The sequence below is a fragment of the Heterodontus francisci genome, chromosome 41 (assembly GCF_036365525.1).
Source record: "Heterodontus francisci isolate sHetFra1 chromosome 41, sHetFra1.hap1, whole genome shotgun sequence".
Classification (NCBI taxonomy): Eukaryota; Metazoa; Chordata; class Chondrichthyes; order Heterodontiformes; family Heterodontidae; genus Heterodontus; species Heterodontus francisci.
Genome location: NC_090411.1, coordinates 9310441 through 9324451, shown reverse-complemented (window position 1 = coordinate 9324451; position 14011 = coordinate 9310441). Strand labels below are relative to the sequence as shown.

Genomic DNA, 14011 nt, shown 5'->3' with positions numbered 1-14011 from the left:
GTGCAGACCACTGCCTGATGGACCGGTGGTCAAAGGTGTTTTTCCGCAGAAACTGCTCCACGAAGGATAGGTGGTACGGCGCCGCCCAACTGCACGGAGCGTTCCGCGGCAATGTGACCAGGCCCATCCTTCGCAACACCGGGGACAGATAGAACCTCAGCACGTAGTGACACTTGGAGTTTGCGTACTGGGGATCTACACCTAGCTTGATGCAGCCGCACACGAAGGTGGTCATCAGGATGAGGGCCACGTTGGGTACATTTTTCCCGCCCATGTCCAGAGATTTGAACATCGTGTCCCTCCGGACCCGGTCCATTTTAGATCCCCAGACGAAGCGGAAAATGGCTCGGGTGACTGCCACGGCGCAGGAGTGGGGTATGGGCCAGACCTGCGCCACGTAGAGCAACAACGTGAGCGCCTCGCACCTGATGACCAGGTTCTTACCCACAATGGAGAGAGATCGCTGCCCCCACATGTCCAACTTTTGTCGTACCTTGGCTACTCGCTCCTCCCATGTTTTGGTGCACGCCCCGGCCCTTCCGAACCATATCCCCAGCACCTTCAGGTAATCTGACCTGACGGTGAAGGGGACAAAGGATCGGTCAGCCCAGTTCCCAAAGAACATGGCCTCGCTCTTGCCGTGGTTAACTTTGGCTCCCGAGGCCAGTTCGAACTGGTCGCAGATGCTCATCAGTCTGCGCACGGACAGCGGATCCGAGCAGAAGACGGCGACGTCATCCATGTACAGGGAGGTTTTGACCTGAGTGCCTCCGCTGCCTGGGATTGTCACCCCTCTTAAGCTCGCATCCTTCCTAATAGACTCAGCAAAGGGTTCAATACAGCAAACAAACAAGACCGGGGAAAGAGGACAGCCCTGTCTGACTCCAGATTTGATCGGGAAACTTTCAGATTCCCACCCGTTGATTGAGACTGCGCTACTGATGTTTGTGTAGAGCAGTTGGATCCAATTGCAGATTCCCTCCCCAAACCCCATTTTGGAAAGCACGTCCATCATGTAGGTGTGCGATATCCTGTCAAAAGCCTTCTCCTGGTCCAGGCTGATGAGGCAGGTGTCCACCCTCCTGTCCCGTACGTAGGCGATCGTATCCCTGAGTAGCGCGAGGCTATCAGAGATCTTCCTGCCGGGTACAGTACAGGTCTGATCGGGGTGAATCACCAACTCCAGAGCAGACTTGACTCGACTGGCTATGACTTTGGACAGAATCTTGTAATCAACATTAAGCAGTGAGATGGGCCGCCAATTTCTGATTTCTACCCTCTCCCCCTTCTGCTTGTAAATGAGGGTGATGATGCCTTTTCTCATGGATTCTGACATGCTACCGGCCAGGAGCATACTCTCGTATACTTCCAGCAGGTCCGGGCCGACCCAGTCCCACAGGGCCGAGTACAACTCGACCGGTAAGCCGTCGCTCCCGGGAGTTTTACTCGCCTCGAAAGACTCGACGGCCTTTGTCAGCTCGTCCAGAGTTAGCGGCTTGTCCAGTCCCTCCCTCCTGCTGTCATCTAAGACCTCTGTGATAGATGACAGGAAGGACTGGGAGGCTCTGCTGTCTGTGGGCTTCGCGTCATACAGCCCAGCATAAAAGGATTTGCTGATCCTTAGTATGTCGGACTGCGAAGACGTTACCGAGCCATCTTCTTCCTTCAGGCTGCTGATAACAGAGCTCTCTCTGTGTACCTTTTGGAAGAAATAAAATGATAAGAACAGATACTACACTTGATCTTAGCCAAAAGGCCGAGAAGCGATGGCCGTAAAACTGCGTTTGCTGCGCGCGTCAGGCCCGGCGTGCGGCCTCTACCTCAAAGTAGCCGCCGGGTGGGCGAGCCTAGGGCGAAAGAGGCGACGGCGGGCGGTCTTTGAGCCAGAGCTCCTTTTGTTGCCGGGCCTTGCAAGCAGAAAGGAAAGCACGCGTGCATGCCACGCGCAGCCATTCCTTGCGCTTCTGCGCGAGGCATTGCGCAGGAATAACGACAACCGCGCGCGCTGGGCAGCAAAGGGCGGCCTGCAACTGCGGGGCAATCCAACAGGGGGCAGCGTAGCGCCCACGGAAAACTGCAGCAAAGTCAGCCGAGCAGCAGCGCCGTCACTATTGCGAATTCTATTTTTCGGCAGGGGTCTCGCCCCCATGGAGGGGGGAAGCTGCACCGCTCCTGGAAACACTGCAATACCAGGTGGATGCATGGAGTGGACGGGGCAAGCCCCTGTTCCATCTCCCTGTCCCAAAAATCAATTTAATATTTGGTCCCCAGATAGGGGACGTATCAGATATTAAACTGATAAGAACAGATACTTTTTTTATTTTTTTTTTTCCAAAATATACTTTATTCATAAAAATCTGTAAAAATTACATTGCCAAACAGTTTCCAAACAGCACCAAAAAATACAAACATTGCAAGGGAGATCAGTTTCCTTCAATACTGTCATGAGTTTCTTCCCAACCCTTCCGTTTCTCAATTGTCATGTCAATTACAGTTTTACATTTACAGCAATTCAGAATATTAATGATACAGTTCGAGGGGTTTCCCATGGATCCAGCCCCTCAGTCTAGCTTGGTGGGGGAACCTTACACTGTGGTCTTTCCCCATTGAGCCTTTGCTGCGGCTGCCCCAAGCTTTAGTGCGTCCCTCAGCACGTAGTCCTGGACCTTGGAATGTGCCAGTCTGCAACATTCGGTGGTGGACAACTCTTTGCGCTGGAAGACCAGCAAGTTTCGGGCAGACCAAAGGGCGTCTTTCACCGAATTGATAGTCCTCCAGCAGCAGTTGATGTTTGTCTCGGTGTGCGTCCCTGGGAACAGCCCGTAGAGCACAGACTCCTGTGTTACAGAGCTGCTTGGGACGAACCTTGACAAAAACCACTGCATCTCTTTCCACACCTGCTTTGCAAAGCCACATTCCAGGAGGAGGTGGGCGACCGTCTCTTCCCCACCACAGCCAACGCGGGGGCACTGTGCGGAGGGGGCGAGACTTCGGGTGTGCATGAAGGATCTGACGGGGAGGGCCCTTCTCACCACCAGCCAAGCTACGTCTTGGTGCTTGTTTGAAAGTTCTGGTGATGAGGCATTCCGCCAAATGACTTTGACGGTCTGCTCGGGGAACCATCCGACAGGATCCACCGTTTCCTTTTCCCGTAGGGCCTTGAGGACATTCCGTGCAGACCACTGCCTGATGGACCGGTGGTCAAAGGTGTTTTTCCGCAGAAACTGCTCCACGAAGGATAGGTGGTACGGCAAACAGATACTACACTTGATCTTAGCCAAAAGGCCGAGAAGCGATGGCCGTAAAACTGCGTTTGCTGCGCGCGTCAGGCCCGGCGTGCGGCCTCTACCTCAAAGTAGCCGCCGGGTGGGCGAGCCTAGGGCGAAAGAGGCGACGGCGGGCGGTCTTTGAGCCAGAGCTCCTTTTGTTGCCGGGCCTTGCAAGCAGAAAGGAAAGCACGCGTGCATGCCACGCGCAGCCATTTCTTGCGCTTCTGCGCGAGGCATTGCGCAGGAATAACGACAACCGCGCGCGCTGGGCAGCAAAGGGCGGCCTGCAACTGCGGGGCAATCCAACAGGGGGCAGCGTAGCGCCCACGGAAAACTGCAGCAAAGTCAGCCGAGCAGCAGCGCCGTCACTATTGCGAATTCTATTTTTCGGCAGGGGTCTCGCCCCCATGGAGGGGGGAAGCTGCACCGCTCCTGGAAACACTGCAATACCAGGTGGATGCATGGAGTGGACGAGGCAAGCCCCTGCTCCATCTCCCTGTCCCAAAAATCAATTTAATATTTGGTCCCCAGATAGGGGACGTATCAGATATTAAACTGATAAGAACAGATACTACACTTGATCTTAGCCAAAAGGCCGAGAAGCGATGGCCCTAAAACTGCGTTTGCTGCGCGCGTCAGGCCCGGCGTGCGGCCTCTACCTCAAAGTAGCCGCCGGGTGGGCGAGCCTAGGGCGAAAGAGGCGACGGCGGGCGGTCTTTGAGCCAGAGCTCCTTTTGTTGCCGGGCCTTGCAAGCAGAAAGGAAAGCACGCGTGCATGCCACGCGCAGCCATTCCTTGCGCTTCTGCGCGAGGCATTGCGCAGGAAAAAAGACACGCGCGCGCTGGGCAGCAAAGGGCGGCCTGCAACTGCGGGGCAATCCAACAGGGGGCAGCGTAGCGCCCACGGAAAACTGCAGCAAAGTCAGCCGAGCAGCAGCGCCGTCACTATTGCGAATTCTATTTTTCAGCAGGGGTCTCGCCCCCATGGAGGGGGGAAGCTGCACCGCTCCTGGAAACACTGCAATACCAGGTGGATGCATGGAGTGGACGGGGCAAGCCCCTGTTCCATCTCCCTGTCCCAAAAATCAATTTAATATTTGGTCCCCAGATAGGGGACGTATCAGATATTAAACTGATAAGAACAGATTTTTTTTTTTATTTCCAAAATATACTTTATTCATAAAAATCTGTAAAAATTACATTGCCAAACAGTTTCCAAACAGCACCAAAAAATACAAACATTGCAAGGGAGATCAGTTTCCTTCAATACTGTCATGAGTTTCTTCCCAACCCTTCCGTTTCTCAATTGTCATGTCAATTACAGTTTTACATTTACAGCAATTCAGAATATTAACGATACAGTTCGAGGGGTTTCCCATGGATCCAGCCCCTCAGTCCAGCTTGGTGGGGGAACCTTACACTGTGGTCTTTCCCCATTGAGCCTTTGCTGCGGCTGCCCCAAGCTTTAGTGCGTCCCTCAGCACGTAGTCCTGGACCTTGGAATGTGCCAGTCTGCAACATTCGGTGGTGGACAACTCTTTGCGCTGGAAGACCAGCAAGTTTCGGGCAGACCAAAGGGCGTCTTTCACCGAATTGATAGTCCTCCAGCAGCAGTTGATGTTTGTCTCGGTGTGCGTCCCTGGGAACAGCCCGTAGAGCACAGACTCCTGTGTTACAGAGCTGCTTGGGATGAACCTTGACAAAAACCACTGCATCTCTTTCCACACCTGCTTTGCAAAGGCACATTCCAGGAGGAGGTGGGCGACCGTCTCTTCCCCACCACAGCCCACGCGGGGGCACTGTGCGGAGGGGGCGAGACTTCGGGTGTGCATGAAGGATCCACCAGCCAAGCTACGTCTTGGTGCTTGTTTGAAAGTTCTGGTGATGAGGCATTCCGCCAAATGACTTTGACGGTCTGCTCGGGGAACCATCCGACAGGATCCACCGTTTCCTTTTCCCGTAGGGCCTTGAGGACATTCCGTGCAGACCACTGCCTGATGGACCGGTGGTCAAAGGTGTTTTTCCGCAGAAACTGCTCCACGAAGGATAGGTGGTACGGCACGTCCCAACTGCACGGAGCGTTCCGCGGCAATGTGACCAGGCCCATCCTTCGCAACACCGGGGACAGATAGAACCTCAGCACGTAGTGACACTTGGAGTTTGCGTACTGGGGATCTACACATAGCTTGATGCAGCCGCACACGAAGGTGGTCATCAGGATGAGGGCCACGTTGGGTACATTTTTCCCGCCCATGTCCAGAGATTTGAACATCGTGTCCCTCCGGACCCGGTCCATTTTAGATCCCCAGACGAAGCGGAAAATGGCTCGGGTGACTGCCACGGCGCAGGAGTGGGGTATGGGCCAGACCTGCGCCACGTAGAGCAACAACGTGAGCGCCTCGCACCTGATGACCAGGTTCTTACCCACAATGGAGAGAGATCGCTGCCCCCACATGCCCAACTTTTGTCGTACCTTGGCTACTCGCTCCTCCCATGTTTTGGTGCACGCCCCGGCACTTCCGAACCATATCCCCAGCACCTTCAGGTAATCTGACCTGACGGTGAAGGGGACAAAGGATCGGTCAGCCCAGTTCCCAAAGAACATGGCCTCGCTCTTGCCGTGGTTAACTTTGGCTCCCGAGGCCAGTTCGAACTGGTCGCAGATGCTCATCAGTCTGCGCACGGACAGCGGATCCGAGCAGAAGACGGCGACGTCATCCATGTACAGGGAGGTTTTGACCTGAGTGCCTCCGCTGCCTGGGATTGTCACCCCTCTTATGCTCGCATCCTTCCTAATAGACTCAGCAAAGGGTTCAATACAGCAAACAAACAAGACCGGGGAAAGAGGACAGCCCTGTCTGACTCCAGATTTGATCGGGAAACTTTCAGATTCCCACCCGTTGATTGAGACTGCGCTACTGATGTTTGTGTAGAGCAGTTGGATCCAATTGCAGATTCCCTCCCCAAACCCCATTTTGGAAAGCACGTCCATCATGTAGGTGTGCGATATCCTGTCAAAAGCCTTCTCCTGGTCCAGGCTGATGAGGCAGGTGTCCACCCTCCTGTCCCGTACGTAGGCGATCGTATCCCTGAGTAGCGCGAGGCTATCAGAGATCTTCCTGCCGGGTACAGTACAGGTCTGATCGGGGTGAATCACCAGCTCCAGAGCAGACTTGACTCGACTGGCTATGACTTTGGACAGAATCTTGTAATCAACATTAAGCAGTGAGATGGGCCGCCAATTTCTGATTTCTACCCTCTCCCCCTTCTGCTTGTAAATGAGGGTGATGATGCCTTTTCTCATGGATTCTGACATGCTACCGGCCAGGAGCATACTCTCGTATACTTCCAGCAGGTCCGGGCCGACCCAGTCCCACAGGGCTGAGTACAACTCGACCGGTAAGCCGTCGCTCCCGGGAGTTTTACTCGCCTCGAAAGACTCGACGGCCTTTGTCAGCTCGTCCAGAGTTAGCGGCTTGTCCAGTCCCTCCCTCCTGCTGTCATCTAAGACCTCTGTGATAGATGACAGGAAGGACTGGGAGGCTCTGCTGTCTGTGGGCTTCGCGTCATACAGCCCAGCATAAAAGGATTTGCTGATCCTTAGTATGTCGGACTGCGAAGACGTTACCGAGCCATCTTCTTCCTTCAGGCTGCTGATAACAGAGCTCTCTCTGTGTACCTTTTGGAAGAAGTAACGCGAGCACGTCTCATCCTGCTCGATGGAGCGGACTCTGGACCGGAAGATGATCTTGGAGGCCTCCTTGGCAAAGAGCGAGGCCTGCTGGCTCTTCACCTCTTGGAGGTCCTCCTTGACCTCGACCCCCATTGACTGCAACCGGAGTAGATTTTGCATAATTTTCTGGAGTCGGGACAGTTCCCTCTGTCTCTCTCTCGCCTTCTGAACACCTTTGTGGATGAAGAACCTCTTGATGTTCTCCTTAATCGCTTCCCACCAGTGAACTGGAGACTCAAAGAGGGGTTTCACGGTCCTCCAACCATTGTAATCCTTTTTGAGTTCCTCAACGTTCTCTGGGGTCAGCAGTGTCGCATTGAGCTTCCACGTCCCTCTGCCAACCCGCTGGTCGTCCTGTAAGTGACAGTCGGCCAGTAAGAGGCAGTGGTCGGAGAAGAACACCGGCTTGACGTCGGTGGATCCGACCGTGACAGCACGGGACACAAACAGGAAGTCAATCCTGGAACGGGCAGACCCGTCCGATCTTGACCATGTGTATCTGCGCTGCGCTCCGTCTGCAGGTTTGCTGAAGACGTCGTGCAGTTTGGCATCCTTAACTGTTTCTATGAGGAATCTGGACGTAGCGTCCAGTTTGCTGTCGACACTGCCGGATCGTCCAGCCGCATCGATGATGCAGTTGAAGTCACCGCCTAGGATGACCGGCCTGGACGTCGCCAGCAGCAGTGGGAGCTGCTGGAAGACGGTCAGCCGCTCGCTGCGTTGTACCGGGGCGTACACGTTGATCAACCGGAGCGGAGCGTTGTTGTACATCACGTCTGCTACGAGGAGGCGGCCGCCCACCACCTCCTTAACTTCGGAGATGGTGAAGTTACCTCCCCGCAGCAGAATACCCAGGCCGGAGGAACGGCAGTCATTACCCCCCGACCAGATCGATGGCCCGTGGGACCACCATCGCGACCACTGCCTGTAGGTGCTGAGGTGTGGTATTCCACACTCCTGCAGAAACAGTAGGTCAGCTTTGACCTTGGCAAGGTAATCCAAGGTTGAAACACATCGCGTAGTCGATTTAATGCTACGCACATTAATGGAAGCAATTCTTACACCCATTTTTTACTAAAAATTAGTTGTTGCTTCCCATACCATTTGTCCTCGCTAGTCCCAGTCCTTCCCCTTCGGGATGTTCCTGCATACCCATCGTATGCGCAAGCAGTTTCACGTTGGTTGGGCTCAGAAACCCCTCCTGATTTTTCATGCAGGGTTTGTGCCGCTCGGGTGACATCGGGGGGGTCTTGTAGGCAGAGAGGATTGGGTTGTCCTCAGCTGCTTCCATCTGTTCCTCCTCGAAAACATCACAGCTCCCGGTCTCCCGGAGCTCAGGTGCGCCAGACGTGTCTTTGCTCCCGGTGTCCCGGAGCTGAGATGCGTTGGCCACGTCGTTACGTGTGGGGAATTGGGGTTGGGGCACGCCGGGCCCATCACAGCTTCCAGTGCCCGGGGGCTGGGATGCTTGATCATCCATCTCGGAGTTCTGCCGCCTCTTTTGAAGGGGCTGTCGTTCCAGCATTTCCCCGTCCAGTGAAGAGGAGTTGTTGCAGTCTGATTCAGAAGAGAGCCTCCTCTTGCCACTGGTTTGGGTGGTGGCTTTGGGATGTTTTTTCTTTGTGGTTTTCCTCTGGACCACTTGCCACTGACCTGTTTGTCCATCTGCTGCCTCCTCCTCCATTGATTCTGTCTGTGGAGGAGGGGTTTCCGGGCGCTGGGTAGGTGCTGGGTCGTTGGTTTCAGCCGCCTCCCCTTCCTTCTCAGGTTGAAGTTCCTCACTGCGGAGAAGGTTGCTGGTCTCCTTTCGAACAGCGGATGCCTTCGTCGAACCTTCGCCCGGCCATTCCTTGGACCTTGCCGCCTGAGCATAGCTGAGACAACGTTTGGGGCAGGTCTTGTAGAGATGGCCTGCCGCACCGCACAAGTTGCAACACTTAGTCTGCTTACAGTCCTTGGTCTGATGGCCTTCCTCCTTGCAGTTCTTGCAAACAACCGTGCTGCAGTTGGCTGCCATGTGACCAGATTTGCCACAAGTGCGACAAACTCTGGGCTGCCCAGCGTAGACCAAGAAACCTCGACTTCCCCCGATAGCGAAGCTGGAGGGAGGGTGGATGATGGCTCCACTGGGATCTACCTTCAAGGTCACCTTGACCTGCCGCTTGCTGGTCCAGATCCCAAAGGGGTCCTTGACATCAGTGCTGCTGCCGGCCACCTCGACGTACCTGGCGAGAAAGGTGAGTACATCCACCACCGGAACATGGGGGTTGTAGAGGTGAATCGTCACCACCCGGTCCCGTTGTGACGGAAGTGTGAAGAGCGGCTCCGCTGTGAGGATTGACAGTGGAGCCCGGTCCCCTTTCTCCTTGAACGCCTTCAGGAACTTGATGCATCCCGCCACGTTCCGGAATGTCACGTCGAAGTATCCACTGCTGGGGAAATCCTGCAGGCAGAAGACGTCCGTCGCTTGAAATCCGCAGCAATCGAAGAGAATTTTCTTGATGAAAAAGGTGCGATCGACCGGTGCATCTCCTTCCTTGTCCTTCACGACCACCCGAACAGTGTTGCGCACTCCCTGGCCCGAAGCTCGAAAATTGGTTATAGCCATTTTACTCAAAGCTTCCCCAGGATCAAAAGGCAATGATCATGGTCTCTTCTCAATCAAATAAGCACTGATAAGAACAGATACTACACTTGATCTTAGCCAAAAGGCCGAGAAGCGATGGCCGTAAAACTGCGTTTGCTGCGCGCGTCAGGCCCGGCGTGCGGCCTCTACGTCAAAGTAGCCTCCGGGTGGGCGAGCCTCGGGCGAAAGAGGCGACGGCGGGCGGTCTTTGAGCCAGAGCTCCTTTTGTTGCCGGGCCTTGCAAGCAGAAAGGAAAGCACGCGTGCATGCCACGCGCAGCCATTCCTTGCGCTTCTGCGCGAGGCATTGCGCAGGAATAAAGACAACCGCGCGCGCTGGGCAGCAAGGGGCGGCCTGCAACTGCGGGGCAATCCAACAGGGGGCAGCGTAGCGCCCACGGAAAACTGCAGCAACGTCAGCCGAGCAGCAGCACCGTCACTATTGCGAATTCTATTTTTCAGCAGGGGTCTCGCCCCCGTGGAGGGGGGAAGCTGCACCGCTCCTGGAAACACTGCAATACCAGGTGGATGCATGGAGTGGACGGGGCAAGCCCCTGCTCCATCTCCCTGTCCCAAAAATCAATTTAATATTTGGTCCCCAGACAGGGGACGTATCAGATATTAAACTGATAAGAACAGATACTACACTTGATCTTAGCCAAAAGGCCGAGAAGCGATGGCCGTAAAACTGCGTTTGCTGCGCGCGTCAGGCCCGGCGTGCGGCCTCTACGTCAAAGCAGCCGCCGGGTGGGCGAGCCTCGGGCGAAAGAGGCGACGGCGGGCGGTCTTTGAGCCAGAGCTCCTTTTGTTGCCGGGCCTTGCAAGCAGAAAGGAAAGCACGCGTGCATGCCACGCGCAGCCATTCCTTGCGCTTCTGCGCGAGGCATTGCGCAGGAATAAAGACAACCGCGCGCGCTGGGCAGCAAGGGGCGGCCTGCAACTGCGGGGCAATCCAACAGGGAACAGCGTAGCACCCACGGAAAACTGCAGCAAAGTCAGCCGAGCAGCAGCGCCGTCACTATTGCGAATTCTATTTTTCAGCAGGGGTCTCGCCCCCATGGAGGGGGGAAGCTGCACCGCTCCTGGAAACACTGCAATACCAGGTGGATGCATGGAGTGGACGGGGCAAGCCCCTGCTCCATCTCCCTGTCCCAAAAATCAATTTAATATTTGGTCCCCAGATAGGGGACGTATCAGATATTAAACTGATAAGAACAGATACTACACTTGATCTTAGCCAAAAGGCCGAGAAGCGATGGCCGTAAAACTGCGTTTGCTGCGCGCGTCAGGCCCGGCGTGCGGCCTCTACGTCAAAGTAGCCGCCGGGTGGGCGAGCCTCGGGCGAAAGAGGCGACGGCGGGCGGTCTTTGAGCCAGAGCTCCTTTTGTTGCCGGGCCTTGCAAGCAGAAAGGAAAGCACGCGTGCATGCCACGCGCAGCCATTCCTTGCGCTTCTGCGCGAGGCATTGCGCAGGAATAAAGACAACCGCGCGCGCTGGGCAGCAAAGGGCGGCCTGCAACTGCGGGGCAATCCAACAGGGGGCAGCGTAGCGCCCACGGAAAACTGCAGCAAAGTCAGCCGAGCAGCAGCGCCGTCACTATTGCGAATTCTATTTTTCAGCAGGGGTCTCGCTCCCGTGGAGGGGGGAAGCTGCACCGCTCCTGGAAACACTGCAATACCAGGTGGATGCATGGAGTGGACGGGGCAAGCCCCTGCTCCATCTCCCTGTCCCAAAAATCAATTTAATATTTGGTCCCCAGATAGGGGACGTATCAGATATTAAACTGATAAGAACAGATACTACACTTGATCTTAGCCAAAAGGCCGAGAAGCGATGGCCGTAAAACTGCGTTTGCTGCGCGCGTCAGGCCCGGCGTGCGGCCTCTACGTCAAAGTAGCCGCCGGGTGGGCGAGCCTCGGGCGAAAGAGGCGACGGCGGGCGGTCTTTGAGCCAGAGCTCCTTTTGTTGCCGGGCCTTGCAAGCAGAAAGGAAAGCACGCGTGCATGCCACGCGCAGCCATTCCTCGCGCTTCTGCGCGAGGCGTTGCGCAGGAAAAAAGACGCGCGCGCGCTGGGCAGCAAAGGGCGGCCTGCAACTGCGGGGCAATCCAACAGGGGGCAGCGTAGCGCCCACGGAAATCTGCAGCAAAGTCAGCCGAGCAGCAGCGCCGTCACTATTGCGAATTCTATTTTTCAGCAGGGGTCTCGCTCCCGTGGAGGGGGGAAGCTGCACCGCTCCTGGAAACACTGCAATACCAGGTGGATGCATGGAGTGGACGGGGCAAGCCCCTGCTCCATCTCCCTGTCCCAAAAATCAATTTAATATTTGGTCCCCAGATAGGGGACGTATCAGATATTAAACTGATAAGAACAGATTTTTTTTTTTTTTTTTTTTTTTTTTTTTTTTTTTTTTATTTCCAAAATATACTTTATTCATAAAAATCTGTAAAAATTACATTGCCAAACAGTTTCCAAACAGCACGAAAAAATACAAACATTGCAAAAGAGATCAGTTTCTTTCAATAATGTCATGAGTTTCTTCCCAACCCTTCCGTTTCACAATTGTCATGTCAATTACAGTTTTACATTTACAGCAATTGAGAATATTAACGATACAGTTCGAGGGGCTTCCCATGGTTCCAGCCCCTCAGTCCAGCTTGGTGGGGGAACCTTACACTGTGGTCTTTCCCCATTGAGCCTTTGCTGCGGCTGCCCCAAGCTTTAGTGCGTCCCTCAGCACGTAGTCCTGGACCTTGGAATGTGCCAGTCTGCAACATTCGGTGGTGGACAACTCTTTGCGCTGGAAGACCAGCAAGTTTCGGGCAGACCAAAGGGCGTCTTTCACCGAATTGATAGTCCTCCAGCAGCAGTTGATGTTTGTCTCGGTGTGCGTCCCTGGGAACAGCCCGTAGAGCACAGACTCCTGTGTTACAGAGCTGCTTGGGATGAACCTTGACAAAAACCACTGCATCTCTTTCCACACCTGCTTTGCAAAGGCACATTCCAGGAGGAGGTGGGCGACCGTCTCTTCCCCACCACAGCCAACGCGGGGGCACTGTGCGGAGGGGGCGAGACTTCGGGTGTGCATGAAGGACCTGACGGGGAGGGCCCTTCTCACCACCAGCCAAGCTACGTCTTGGTGCTTGTTTGAAAGTTCTGGTGATGAGGCATTCCGCCAAATGACTTTGACGGTCTGCTCGGGGAACCATCCGACAGGATCCACCGTTTCCTTTTCCCGTAGGGCCTTGAGGACATTCCGTGCAGACCACTGCCTGATGGACCGGTGGTCAAAGGTGTTTTTCCGCAGAAACTGCTCCACGAAGGATAGGTGGTACGGCGCCGCCCAACTGCACGGTGCGTTCCGCGGCAATGTGACCAGGCCCATCCTTCGCAACACCGGGGACAGATAGAACCTCAGCACGTAGTGACACTTGGAGTTTGCGTACTGGGGATCTACACATAGCTTGATGCAGCCGCACACGAAGGTGGTCATCAGGATGAGGGCCACGTTGGGTACATTTTTCCCGCCCATGTCCAGAGATTTGAACATCGTGTCCCTCCGGACCCGGTCCATTTTAGATCCCCAGACGAAGCGGAAAATGGCTCGGGTGACTGCCACGGCGCAGGAGTGGGGTATGGGCCAGACCTGCGCCACGTAGAGCAACAACGTGAGCGCCTCGCACCTGATGACCAGGTTCTTACCCACAATGGAGAGAGATCGCTGCCCCCACATGCCCAACTTTTGTCGTACCTTGGCTACTCGCTCCTCCCATGTTTTGGTGCACGCCCCGGCACTTCCGAACCATATCCCCAGCACCTTCAGGTAATCTGACCTGACGGTGAAGGGGACAAAGGATCGGTCAGCCCAGTTCCCAAAGAACATGGCCTCGCTCTTGCCGTGGTTAACTTTGGCTCCCGAGGCCAGTTCGAACTGGTCGCAGATGCTCATCAGTCTGCGCACGGACAGCGGATCCGAGCAGAAGACGGCGACGTCATCCATGTACAGGGAGGTTTTGACCTGAGTGCCTCCACTGCCTGGGATTGTCACCCCTCTTATGCTCGCATCCTTCCTAATAGACTCAGCAAAGGGTTCAATACAGCAAACAAACAAGACCGGGGAAAGAGGACAGCCCTGTCTGACTCCAGATTTGATCGGGAAACTTTCAGATTCCCACCCGTTGATTGACACTGCGCTACTGATGTTTGTGTAGAGCAGTTGGATCCAATTGCAGATTCCCTCCCCAAACCCCATTTTGGAAAGCACGTCCATCATGTAGGTGTGCGATATCCTGTCAAAAGCCTTCTCCTGGTCCAGGCTGATGAGGCAGGTGTCCACCCTCCTGTCCCGTACGTAGGCGATCGTATCCCTGAGTAGCGCGAGGCT

At 55.0% G+C, this 14011-nt stretch overlaps 5 non-coding genes and 5 pseudogenes across 5 annotated transcripts; all 10 read right to left on the bottom strand.

Moving 5' to 3' along the window:
• Positions 1–1665: 1665 nt before the first annotated feature.
• On the bottom strand, positions 1666–1768 carry LOC137354700 (U2 spliceosomal RNA; annotated as a pseudogene).
• A 388-nt stretch (positions 1769–2156) lies between these two features.
• Positions 2157–2340, bottom strand: LOC137354176 (U2 spliceosomal RNA). The gene has a single exon (XR_010970308.1). It is a non-coding gene; the product is annotated as a U2 spliceosomal RNA (small nuclear RNA).
• An 864-nt stretch (positions 2341–3204) lies between these two features.
• Positions 3205–3297, bottom strand: LOC137354817 (U2 spliceosomal RNA; annotated as a pseudogene).
• A 388-nt stretch (positions 3298–3685) lies between these two features.
• Positions 3686–3876, bottom strand: LOC137353755 (U2 spliceosomal RNA). The gene has a single exon (XR_010969907.1). It is a non-coding gene; the product is annotated as a U2 spliceosomal RNA (small nuclear RNA).
• A 386-nt stretch (positions 3877–4262) lies between these two features.
• Positions 4263–4439, bottom strand: LOC137354243 (U2 spliceosomal RNA; annotated as a pseudogene).
• Positions 4440–9617: 5178 nt separating this feature from the next.
• On the bottom strand, positions 9618–9726 carry LOC137354660 (U2 spliceosomal RNA; annotated as a pseudogene).
• A 388-nt stretch (positions 9727–10114) lies between these two features.
• On the bottom strand, positions 10115–10305 carry LOC137353808 (U2 spliceosomal RNA). The gene has a single exon (XR_010969960.1). It is a non-coding gene; the product is annotated as a U2 spliceosomal RNA (small nuclear RNA).
• A 388-nt stretch (positions 10306–10693) lies between these two features.
• On the bottom strand, positions 10694–10884 carry LOC137355195 (U2 spliceosomal RNA). Its single transcript, XR_010970832.1, has one exon. It is a non-coding gene; the product is annotated as a U2 spliceosomal RNA (small nuclear RNA).
• A 388-nt stretch (positions 10885–11272) lies between these two features.
• On the bottom strand, positions 11273–11463 carry LOC137355194 (U2 spliceosomal RNA). Its single transcript, XR_010970831.1, has one exon. It is a non-coding gene; the product is annotated as a U2 spliceosomal RNA (small nuclear RNA).
• Positions 11464–11849: 386 nt separating this feature from the next.
• Positions 11850–12053, bottom strand: LOC137354407 (U2 spliceosomal RNA; annotated as a pseudogene).
• Between the last annotated feature and the right edge of the window lie 1958 nt (positions 12054–14011).